Genomic DNA, 12,291 nt, shown 5'->3' with positions numbered 1-12,291 from the left:
TTCTAAAATGCACAGTGCATAGTTCTTCTGATAGATGATTGAATATTGAAACTTGTAAATGCTGTAACTTGCAGGAATGCTGTTTAAACAGAAGACAACATGCTAACTGAGGACTACGATCAGCATGTAAACTTCATTTATGAAGTGGTGCAAGTGCTGTACTTCTAATGCCCACCTTTAGTAAACCTGCACCACGAACAGAGGATTCCACCTCATAGAAAACAGAGACAAGATGTAATCTGGGAGGCAGACAGTCCCAATAGCTGGCTCATCAGGTTGCTAGGCCCTCAAGTTAGCTCATGTCAACTCTGCAAGATGCCTTTTAGACGGTAAGTGCTATTCAGCTGTCCTCTCAGTTCCTACAACCAAAACAAATTGCAAAAAAAGTTCTGCTGAGATAGACATTTCCCTACAGTTGAATCTGCCTTAGCTACTGCAGGTAAAATGATGGTATGATATTGGTGTATTTACAGTTTGCATTATCTCACTGCCCTATCTCTTTTTTTAAGCACTATTTGCTACATCTCTAGAAACTGCAGAAGAAATACCCCCCAAAAGTGAAACATTTGCATTTCACAACCACACTGTTAATAATAATGCTACACCCTAAAACCAAGCTCTATAACAAAACAACTCACCATAAGTATGATGCTAATGGAAGAGGCAACAGGTAAGACAACAGGCAAATTAAGTAAAGAGGGATAGGAAACTAGGATAACAAACAAAAAGGATCCCATTCTTGTATTACAGCATTTCCTAACCTTTGGGTGCTTTACCATAGGATTTGATTGAAACAACAGATGCCGATAGAAAAAGCACTGTGTATCTCAGTCATGGCTAAGTATGTTGCTATAATGAGGATCTCTGGTGAATCTGTTTGCATTTGGGGGCCTGAATTTATGGCAAGTTATTACATTCACTGAATTCACAATAGGGAAGTAATAATAAAAACCTGCTATGACTGCAATAGAAAGCTCACAAGCAGGGCAAATAAGCCCCTTTGGAAGTTACTCAGATTAAGTTACCCTCATTTTGGAAAGTAACTATTCGTTAACAAATAAAACTTTATTATTATTGTTATTATAGCTATACTACTCTGCTCTGTGGCTGGCAAGTTTCCTATTTCCTATTCCTGAAATACCACATTGTCAGGGACTAAACTAACTGCATTGTGTAATCAGGGCACTCAGATCACATGCTGCAAAGTATCTGATTCATATTTATCTACAGGAAATGATTCCAACCAACCCACTACAAACAAATGGACTCTCAAACAAAGCGTTATTAGTGGCCAATACATTAGAAATCCTGATTATCAATTGGGGTGGTAGAAAATGTCATCATCTCTTGACACCTCTCTGCACTCATTTCTCCATCAAAAAGCTGCAATGTAAGAATTTGCCTGATAATACTTGGAAGTTAAACCATATCCATCATAAAGGCAACCAAATTATTAAAAGTATTGTGCATTGACATGTATAACCTCTGGGTTATGCATTAAAAAAATGCAGTTTCTATAGAACTGTGCTAAAAATTAGAACAATTAGTAAAAGAAATTTGCCTAAGTGGGCAAATACCCTTTTGCCTGACCATCTGCTTCGCCAAATCTTCCTTCACTATAATTAAATATGCCTGCACTATTTCGCTAGAGCTAGGCCTACTGATACCAGCAAGGATCTGGTTCGATTTGCCTGTGCAACTTCCTCATCTTTTACCTATCTTTTGGGATACATGCCAAATACAGAGGAAAAGCATGAGGAAAAGGTATATATGATCCAATCCACCAACAGTGTCAATATTAGCAACTAATTAAGTTGCAGAAAGTGACCGGACTAATTAGCAAGGCACACAAAGAGGAATATCATTAGTCAGTCAATCAATGCTAGTTTCCATTAAGTGAATGAAGGTTTCCCAACGATTTAGGGTCACCATCAACCTCTCAAATTTCAAATTGGACTGTCTATGTTGCCCTCTCACCACATTTTTAATTGAAATTGCTAACAGAATGACTTGTTTCTACCTACTACTTATGCTCCACTACACCACAAATGACTAACATCTGGGAAACACTGACATGGCATGAGCTGTTTCAGATTTGTTTCAGTTCCTTTCAGTGAGAAGAGCAAGAAAACCTTAACTTTTCCAGGTCCTAAGTGACCTCAAGACTTGTTGTGATAAATATCCCCATTTAGGAAGTATTTATTGAGGTATAAAACTCACAGCTATAAAGAAACCCTGCCAAAGGCACAGCTGACCTAAGGAAACTGCTTAAAGAGGTATCTAATCTTTGATGATTGGCAGAGCCCCAAGACATGTTGAGTGGCAGTAAGAGTAAATTTAAGCTTACTGGCATTAGGCTCACTTTTTCTACTTAGCTTTCATGGATTCCTCCCAATCAGTCTGCTGACCCCCAGCCTGCTGCCAGACCATAGGTTGCAAACCGCTCTGCAGATACATAAAACTGGAACAGTATCAAGCTTTAATACGACAGGCATTCCCCGAAGAATATTTACAAATATGCCTTCACTAGAAGGTTGCTGACTCAAATATTCTGCTGACCAAACTTTAGCTCATTTACTTTAGTGCTTAAAGCCTTACAGGAATCCCTCAGCACTCTGAAGACTGGGATAGCTAAAACAATAAACATTGACTTTTAGTCACCGCCTCCGCATTTTCACTGATAGCATGTAATTGTTTATGGCACCTTATTCATGCTAGCATAAAAACAGGTAAGTAATTTCAAGACAAAGGAAAGAAATAAAATATTCATTGTACTTGTGAGTCTTGTCATTCTCTGATTTTAGAGTTGTCCAAATATGAGTACTTTCCACTGGCTACTATTGTTCCTTAATGCCCTTGCTATCCCAAATCTTCTACTATGCATGCATCCAGACATCCCAAATAATATTTTGGAACTGAAACATTTCTATTAGTTTAGATAGCATCATCAAATTCAGTGTGAGAGAACGATCCACAAAAATACGGGCTGGAACAAGAGTGCATGATGAAGTACCTCTTATTGATTAGTAGATTTGCTCTTGTGTACAGTATTTCACAACATCCTTAATCAAGCCTTCTCGAAAAGATTCCAGCAAGATTCAAATAAAACTCTTGATTTTGATGAATACGCTGTCACACCAGGGTTAGACTTGCAATGTCTTTAGCTATCAGCTGGACCTTGCATTGTCATTTCAGGCACAGAAGTAAGTACTAGTATATAATTAAAATAAAAAAGGAATATTCATAGAGAATAATGGGAATAAGCAATGCCTCACTGCTACATTACATTTTTAAAGTATTAATCTTTGGTTTAGAACTGATACCCACTTCGTCCTTATCCATTCATTCCACACGTATATGCTAAGCACGGAGTATGTAGGTTCAAAAAAGCACCAAAATGAACAGTGCTCAAAATAATGGAAATGCTTCTTCTGAAGTTAGATGTTTGATTTATTAAAAATGGTTCAAACATTTTTCCTAATTAATGTGAGCAAAGTGCCTAACAAAACTAGAAAAATGTCTCTCTGGTCTGCTCTCCACTGAGACTAATACTCATCTTTCACACTTCAAAGGGCAAAGTTGAGTGAGAGAGAAGAGCGAACACAAGATTTTGTCTCAGTGACAGTGCTAAAAATGGCCATTTAATGTTAGTATTTTAGCCATGGCTGATGAACAAATTCTGTCTTTTTCAATTTAAACTAAATAAATCTGGAATGTGAGCTTTAAAATCTTGCTACTATCTCATATTGCTACTATCTCCTCCTATCCCATCCAGAGTCAGATTTAGAAATATATTCAAATCTTTTTCCTATTACTGCAAGAAAGATGTGCTCTTTTTTTTCCTGATAGATAAAATGAGTTTTAGAGTCAAGATTTATCTCTGGAAGCAAACCCAATTTGGGGTTAGCCGTCTAAGTTGGGAGTCATATTGCCCACCTTTAGCTTTCTACAAGTTAGACGTCTAAAGTAGAAACTCTGAGATGTACTTCAGACACCAATCTTCTGATATCAGTTCTCTTGAAGCATGACACACATCTGACAGGGTTTCACTTCTCTCTTTTTCAGCCTTTTCTCTGCTACATTAAGCAAATTGCCCATTCAGTGCTGCCTGTGCCAAATCCTGTTCTGGGATGCCTAACGCTCTTTGTGTGCTTGTCAGGGTTATAAACTTCAGGAGCCAACAAAAACAGGAGTATTCAGGAGCCAACAAAACACCAAAGTGCCTTTGCAGATTCAGCTCCAAATAACTTGACAACAGGTGTGACAAAAGTCATCGTCAGACACACGCTTAGATTTCAGGACACCTGGCTTCCAGTCCAAAGCACAAAGATGACTCCTGCAAGAGGTAACTATTGCTCAGAGAGATGGAGAATTCCACATCAAATTTGGACTTACACTCACTGTGCAAGCATATGTAAAAGCCAGCCAAGCAGCAACTTCAGATACTGAAGATAGTACTGGCACAAAAGGAGGACAGGAACTTGCATTCTTTCCCACTGTTTGCAATTTGATTTTCATTTTATTTTTCAGATAGAAGGAAACCACACAAATTTCATGAAGTTAACTCCTTTAACCCCTTGTATATATCATTTGCAAGACTGTTTAGCTCAACTATTTTTAAAGGCTACAATTTTCATCAGTGCATCGATTTGCTTAAACTGAAATCATGGCCTCAAAAGCAGATGTTTTTCCAAGTGTGCAAAACACCTTGGACAAATTATGAGAAACTTTAAAGAACCATTTCTGTCAGTGAAACTACAGAGCATGACTCTAGACTTACAGACTACGGAACATGTACTCTAGCTTGTCATTCTATAGCATGAACAGTATGGTAAGCATTTTAAGATTTGCTAGCAGGAATGTCACAAAACTCTAAAGATATTTTGTCAATGTGCTATGGAATTGTGAAGAAAGTCTTTGTTTGAAAGCTAAACAGCGAAGGTGTTCAAAATGCAAATAATAATGTAGAATGTTTTCTGTCAACCCAGTAGATCACTGACCATTTACACTCTTCATCTACTTCTTATTTAGTGAAATTTCCATAGATCCCAAACTTCTATAGATCTTCACATATAGAATAAGTGTATTGACAAAACTCATGTGTCTACTAAAGATCTTGTTTTGATTTGACATCTAGTATCATCCTGCTATCAATACGATCTACCATCAACACTAAGTCAGAGTAGTAGCACTGTTAGCATGTAATAATTTAAGGAAGTCCACTGAATGGTTATCTTTAAAACCGTTCTACATGCATAATCAAACTCAGTAAGGAAAAACATAAAAATCAGTTTAGCCAAATGTGTTCATAGGGTACTTTCCTTTTTCCTCAAGTGTAATTAAAGGCAAACACAACTCTTAATGAATATTCACTTGTAAGAAAGCTGCAAGAAATCAGAAGGTGACTGACTAGCAAGGAAGGCTATTGAACCACTAGCAGTAAAACAAATATAAATCTACAGGCTTACTATTTGGTCAGATTTTGTATTCATACACTCACGCATATATCCTTCTTCTAGCCATATCTATGGATGCAATCTATCCTTACGTAGCTAAGTGTTAAAATACCACAACCATGTAAATTCCCTTGGATGGTAAGATTTTACGCTCTTCCTGTCCTGACATTAATGCATAAGCAATTGTGAGACTTGGGAAAGTAGGTACACTGTTTGTAGGGTAAAGGCAATCTTTACTGAACACAAGCAAGAAGAGTACTCCTGATTGAGGACGAATCGGTAGAATGAGGTACCTTTATTGAAGGATTTATCTTAAAAATTCAGGCCTTTTGTTAGTGAACAAGCAATAGATAGGTTTGGATTTTTAGAGATATGTTCACTATTCATATCCCTTTGCTGAAAGGTTTATTGCAATGTATGTCTTGCTACAAATGCTTCATTAAGGAGTACTTGGGACACTTCTTTAAAGTAATCAATCTTTTATCATTCACTCTGGTAAGTGACTGAAACTGGTAACATTTTAAAATGTGTTTAAAATATGTTTAAAATTTTGAGTTCTGATTTGTTGGTTGAGTCTGCTAAAGAATTCTCCTAGGGGCAGTCATCACAGGTCTCAATCCTTCTCCCCACACCTCACCCACCAATCCATTAAAACCACTGTTTAAACTATAGTTCTTCTATGCTCCAAACAAATCAAAATTCAAGTATGTGTGTATCACACACAATCACATCTGGTAATTCTGTATGTTATTTATGGCCATTTTTTGATAGGTCCATAACTGATTCAAATGGGTATTTCAAAAATGTAATTTACAGTCTGGCATCTCAATTTTAAAGCTTTGTTTTATTAACATCCATCAAGAGAGTAATCAATTTAGTATTGAGACAAAGTTAATAATTTCAGAAGATTTTTATAATACGTTTATGATAAAGTTTTTGCTCATCTCTATCCTTCATTTGTGTAATGGGGCACATTTATACCAGCCATACACTTTCTATTCATTGCATATATCTGCAATCTGAATCATATAATAAACATAAATTTGATCAAAAAGCAAGTCAGTAATTATGAATGGCTAAGTTGCTTTCCTATTGCTCTCCATTTTTACTGCACTCTAGTTTTAAGTTTGCTTCTGAATCTGGTGAACCAATTCCTTTATTACGCAGTGTTTTCCTCCCTACTTGTAAGTGTCTTAATATGTCAGGACTCTTTTTCAGTCCTGTAATTATAATGATTAGGCTTTTCTTCTTTGCATTCTGATTCCTAGGAACACTGCACTTTAAGTAACCTTTCAGTGTCATTTTATGAAAACAAAGGCAGTTAACATGTTAAGGAAAATTGCAAGTGAAAGAATTTTATGTACTTTGGGCATTCATTCAAATTTTCTCTTTATTACAGTGTTCAGAATTATATTCTAAGTAATGTTTGGAATCAAATATTGCAAAAAACATAGCGGACATTTTAAACCTCTACCTTATTATAAGGCAGGTTGCCATGGATTGTTTACAGCTATCCAGATGTTCTTGAGTTTACCTTGAACTTCATTTGAAAGCCCAAGGCCATACATATGTATGTTTTTTTCTCCTCTGTTCTGCATAATATGTATTAATAACATGCTATAATTGAGAATAAAAAAAAGGAGAAGGAGAGAAAGACAGGTAAAGAAAAAGTGGTTTTGACCTTGACAGTAAAGAAAAAAACTTTCATGTACTTTGCTTTACGCATTCTCAGAGACAGATTCCAGTCATGCTGAACAAGAAGCAATTAAGATACTGTGCTACAATTTTAGGGCTCACTTATATTGTACCTAAACCCATGTATACACAGCAGTGCTGGCCAAAACGAAAAAGGAAACAAGGTTAATGATATAGTAATGGATCTACTTAAAAAAATGAGTCAGCTACCACTTCCACAGCACTCTTTCTTTTCAGAAGAAGTCATGTTGTGAACTGGGAAGGCTGCTAAAGTGTATCCCAGTGTATCACTTCTATATCTTTCTAAAATAAAATGTAAAAATGTAATTAMAAAAAAAAAAAAAGACCCTAAAAATCCATTTATTTCTAAAATTGTTTGGCGTAACTTTTTTTTTGTGGAAAATTGAAATATGACATGAAAAGTCATTTAAAAATGCAAATGACACCCTTCTACTCTGCAAGCAATAAAATACAATACCTCTACTATCTGCTTGGAAAGCACTGCTCAACATAAATGAAACATCTTTAAAATATAAGTGTCTTTAAATCATTTTGTGTTCAATAAATCACAATTTTTTTTTCAACCAAAACATTTCCTCAAGTATCTACATTTAGGCAAATACAATTGACATTTTTGCTAGGGACCTAGAATGTAGCAACAAAACACTCTCTTATGAAGTTAGAACTTAATAGGAATTTTAAGTGATTTCACTTCATATTCTCCAGGTTCTTATGATGTAAGGAAGTCTATTATTTAACAGGTAAGGTCAACTAGATTCTGGGAAGACACTGTACAAGAATGGGATTCTGGGAAGACCAACGTTTAAGAAACAGCAGCAGCTTACAGCTATATTCTGCTTGAGATTTTCACTCAGTAGTTTATGTAGGATTTTCTAAGAGAAATGGGGAAATAATACATCAAGAAACAGGTGTTTTGAGTGCCTGTACAATAGTTATTGGGATATTCTGTTTATTTTAATGTGACCCTGGATTCCTGTAACTGCAAGCAACATTCACACATTTATGAAAGATTTTATAATGCGCTCCAATGAGAAACGATAAGCATATTGAGCTTTGTTGCACTCATGCAATAAAAGAAATCTTTAAGATCAGAAGATACCACAGAATGATTCAGCCACAGGAGAGAACTTCAGTTCTCAGAAGAGTCACATATCTGACATGATTTTAAAACAAACACAAACTTTTAAGAGTTTCTTGTTAGAAAATTTTCATCTCATTCCCTTCAGAAAGGAGAGTTAAAAATAGCCAACCATTCCCATTTTCTTTAAGTGGCCCCTATGCTCTCATTTTTGTATTTTCCTTTCCTCTCTCAGCCTGAAACCATGCAACACATCCATACTGAGTTAACAAGATGAAGGGAAGGATTTTTAAAAACAAGAGATAAATGCAGTGGGTAAAATACTCAAAGGCATGATGGTTGGAAAAAATATGACTCGGTATGTGTTGTGCATGAAGATCTTATTGCCTTACTGAGACAAATTCCTGTTGAGAGGAGCGGTAAGCAGATATTTAAGAGAATAGTACCTTACTCTGCAGAAAGGCACATGTAAAACACTGCTACTATGATTCCAACAAATGTAACTGGTCCCCAAACACTCTTTCCTCCTACACTAGTTGCTGCTGCTGTTCATGCGGTCTGTCCTCATATGTACCATAAACATAAATAAATGTACCTAAATGTACTTCATCTTTGTCTGGGTGGTTAGAAAGCACTTAAAATTGTGTCTTCCTATCTGTTTAGCTTTATGCTCACCTCCAAATACGTAGTTCTGCCTCATTCACTTTCTTGTTCCTTCTTCTCAGTCCTGCTACTCAAATGCCTGTTCTGAGCTGCACCGGGCCACAGGAAGGAGTTGATCTCTCTGAAAATAAAACACAACTTTGACCTAAGTGACCAATGTATGGCTTTTTAAATGCTTATTCCAGCACAAGGAAACCCTGGGAGTGGGCAGCTGAGGAAGAAGAAATGATGGGACTGACACTTTCATGGTATCATGGACTTGGCCAGTACAAAGTGTCTGTCAACTGTAGGCTTACATTGCAGAAGAAAGCAAGCCACTCTAATGAGCAGTACAATAATCCCTTGAGATTATTGTACAATTTACAATCAATAAAATCCTCTCTGCCCTCCCTCTTGCCTCTTTCTGCTCCCTCCTCCTACATAGGACACAAAAACCCTCCTTTCACTAAGATGTAACAGAGTCTCAGAATCAACACTTCTCATGTTATACGGACATTGAAGATTATAAACAAAATTTATTCTCTTGGGTTGCCCTTCCAGCTTATTTTAGACTTAGAACATCATTTAAAAATTAATATACTACATTAGTATGAATTTTAAAAATTAAAATCTTTATTGACACCTTTGCAAAACAAATATCCCTTTGCAAATCTGAGATGAAATGCTCTGAACACTAAACATCCTTTCTTTTACGCAAAGTGCTAACGACCACAGCAGACCATGCAGAGCGTCACCACAGAAAGCAAAGATGAGCTGCAGGAAAGGGGAGGGAAAAAAAAACCCTCGTGGATTCCTTCACTGGCTTTGCAAAAACTTGCACTTGATATGTGAAGAGCTCTGTCTGAAACCATTAATAACAAAAACAATCACCAAATGAAAGAGCAGCCTTGGAAGCAACCATCCATAAAAAGAAAGCCAGTTAATTAAACAAATCACAAGCTATCTCTAGACTGTCTTTCTCACTTTAAAGTCCTCAGTGCAGAAAAGAAAAAAAAAACTCATCAAATGATATAATCATAACAGCCTCAAAATAACTCACACATATTTCCAGATAAATCACTTCTGAAATAGTAAGTGCCCAGGAAAACTAAGAGGGAAATTGCACCTGATGTGCAATTCCTGCTTCTTGGAGGAGCTTTGGAAAATGCTGGATTTTCTTTCTCTTCATTAAATGCTTATTCCTTTTCCTTAGATTGTCGATTTTTATACAAAACTTTAATTAAACTCTAGATTCATATCACTTGATGTTGCAGGGCCATTTCACCATGTCTCACAAGGCATTTAATTGGAATCAAAGGCTCAGGGTTAGAAAAAAACATTTATCCCTTGCCAAAGCCTACAAAGCTTTCTGAGCAGGGCCAGGGAGCCACAGCTGAACTGGAGAATTGGCTGTGGGAACATGGCTAAAGGCAGTCCTGGCCCCGTGAGCGCTACTGCATGATGGAAAAGGTAGCGAGTTAACAGAAGTGAAGGCGCATTAATTCTTCTGAGATTATACACTGTGATGAGACGCTTTCATCAGCTTGGATGGTCATAGCAGCTGGTAGGAGCCTTAACAGCGTCATTCCATTATAAGGGTATTATTGATCCAAAATCTAATTGGAAGATCAATTTGGATTGGAATCAGAACCCAATGTGACATGATTTCAGGGTGGATAAGAAGCAATTTACTCCTCTGGGTGCCAGGAATCAATTTTTGGTTCTCTGTGCTGACCTGACTGCCAAAAAAATAAATAAATAAATAAAATAAAAAAAGGAGAACTGAGGATAACGTGCAAATAAAGGATTATAGTAATCCAATCTGGAGGTGATAAAAGTATAGACCTGTCTGCAAACCCATCTGAGGTAAACAAGCATTTAATCCCAGCTAAATATCTCAGATAATGGCAAAATGGCTTCATGTTATTTTTGATGCATTTGGCTAACACAATGCACACTTCTGAACTCAAAGTAACTCTGCATTTGTCACGTAATTCCTGGTGGCAGCATCAGGGAAGTTTATGAGAGGCTGTTAGACCCATCCCTATTTGTATTACTGCTGTACTGGGCACCCTGGAAAGCTGCATTAAGAGGCTAATCCCTTGACTCACCCAGCTTTTCAAGAGTCAAAAACCCCTTGGAGCAAAAACCTTCCACAGGAGGGGAAGGGACTTCAGCTTCCAGCTGTTGGCAGAGCTGAGAGTCTTCCTCTCTACAGGGCCAGCCCTTAAACCTTTTCAGTTTTATTAAATGTGGACATACTGCAGAGATGCAAGACCTAGTCATCTACAGCAAAATGGGATTTGATTTTTTTTCCCCCCCTCTGTCCAGACAACCACAGAGGAATCGGTTTTATTCAGATCTGGCTGTAATTGGAGCGAGGTTCTCACTAAATCTAATTTCAGCTGGAACTAATTATAGGGGGAAAAGGTCACAAATGTAAGACAGCTGCATAACTGTATTGGAAGAATATTGACATCATATAAAACTAACTCTGCTCCTGTAAAGGCCATAAATACTTAAGAGTAAAAACAGCCATTAAGAGATAGAACAAAATGTACCCATTTCTTTTTATTAGAGGGGGGAAATGAAAGAGGATTAAAACAAAAACAAAAACAAAAAAAAAAAAAAAAAGAAAAAGAAAAAAAGAAAAACTAAAAGTCATAGAATAAGAAAGCATTACTAAGTTTTTTTTTTTCTTTCTTTCTTTATCAAGAAGTACTGACTGACTGTCTTGGATGATTATTCTGCACCAGGAATAAGCAGCATTTCCACAGCTGGGATACAGCCATTGATAATAGAAAGAATCACCTGCAGTAACAAAAACAGCCTCACAAAATTGCCAACACTGATAACGATGCAAAACAGAGTCCCACCATCGCAGTGCCTTTAACTGCTGCACACATGATGCCACGTGTTAAAAGAAACCACTTATCATTTCTGCCCTCTCCTCTCCCCAGCAGGGGACAAAATGGTTCCCGCGACCGTTAACGGCCGCCGCATGGGGGCGGGAAGGCCCCGCTGCCGTTACCTCAGCACCGCGTCCCTGCCCTGCCCGGTGCCCACGGAGTCTCTCTGCATCCTTGCGGATCCGCTTTCCCTTCATTTGAGCCAGAACCCTCAGGAAAATTGAAGGAAAAGGCACAGGGGACTGCAAGGTGTCCTGCAGGCGCAAGAGCCTCTGGAAAAGGATGGACACTGATGGACTTGCTTGCCCACACGCGCCAGGACAGTGCCCTCCGTGCCCCTCGACCTCCTCTCTGCTGCTCCTCCCAGGCAGTGCCCAAACCCTCTTCTGTTTCTATGCCCTTCTTATAGAGAGCTCTCACAGTGCAGAACATGCAGTTCCCCTTGCTTCAATGTACTACTCCGCAGAACAAAAAATACAAAATTTATTTA

This window comes from Nothoprocta perdicaria, unplaced genomic scaffold (assembly GCF_003342845.1).
Source record: "Nothoprocta perdicaria isolate Ctin4 unplaced genomic scaffold, notPer1 scaffold_18, whole genome shotgun sequence".
Lineage (NCBI taxonomy): Eukaryota > Metazoa > Chordata > Aves > Tinamiformes > Tinamidae > Nothoprocta > Nothoprocta perdicaria.
The sequence above is the reverse complement of the archived record's forward strand: the minus strand, read 5'-3'. Positions refer to the sequence as shown.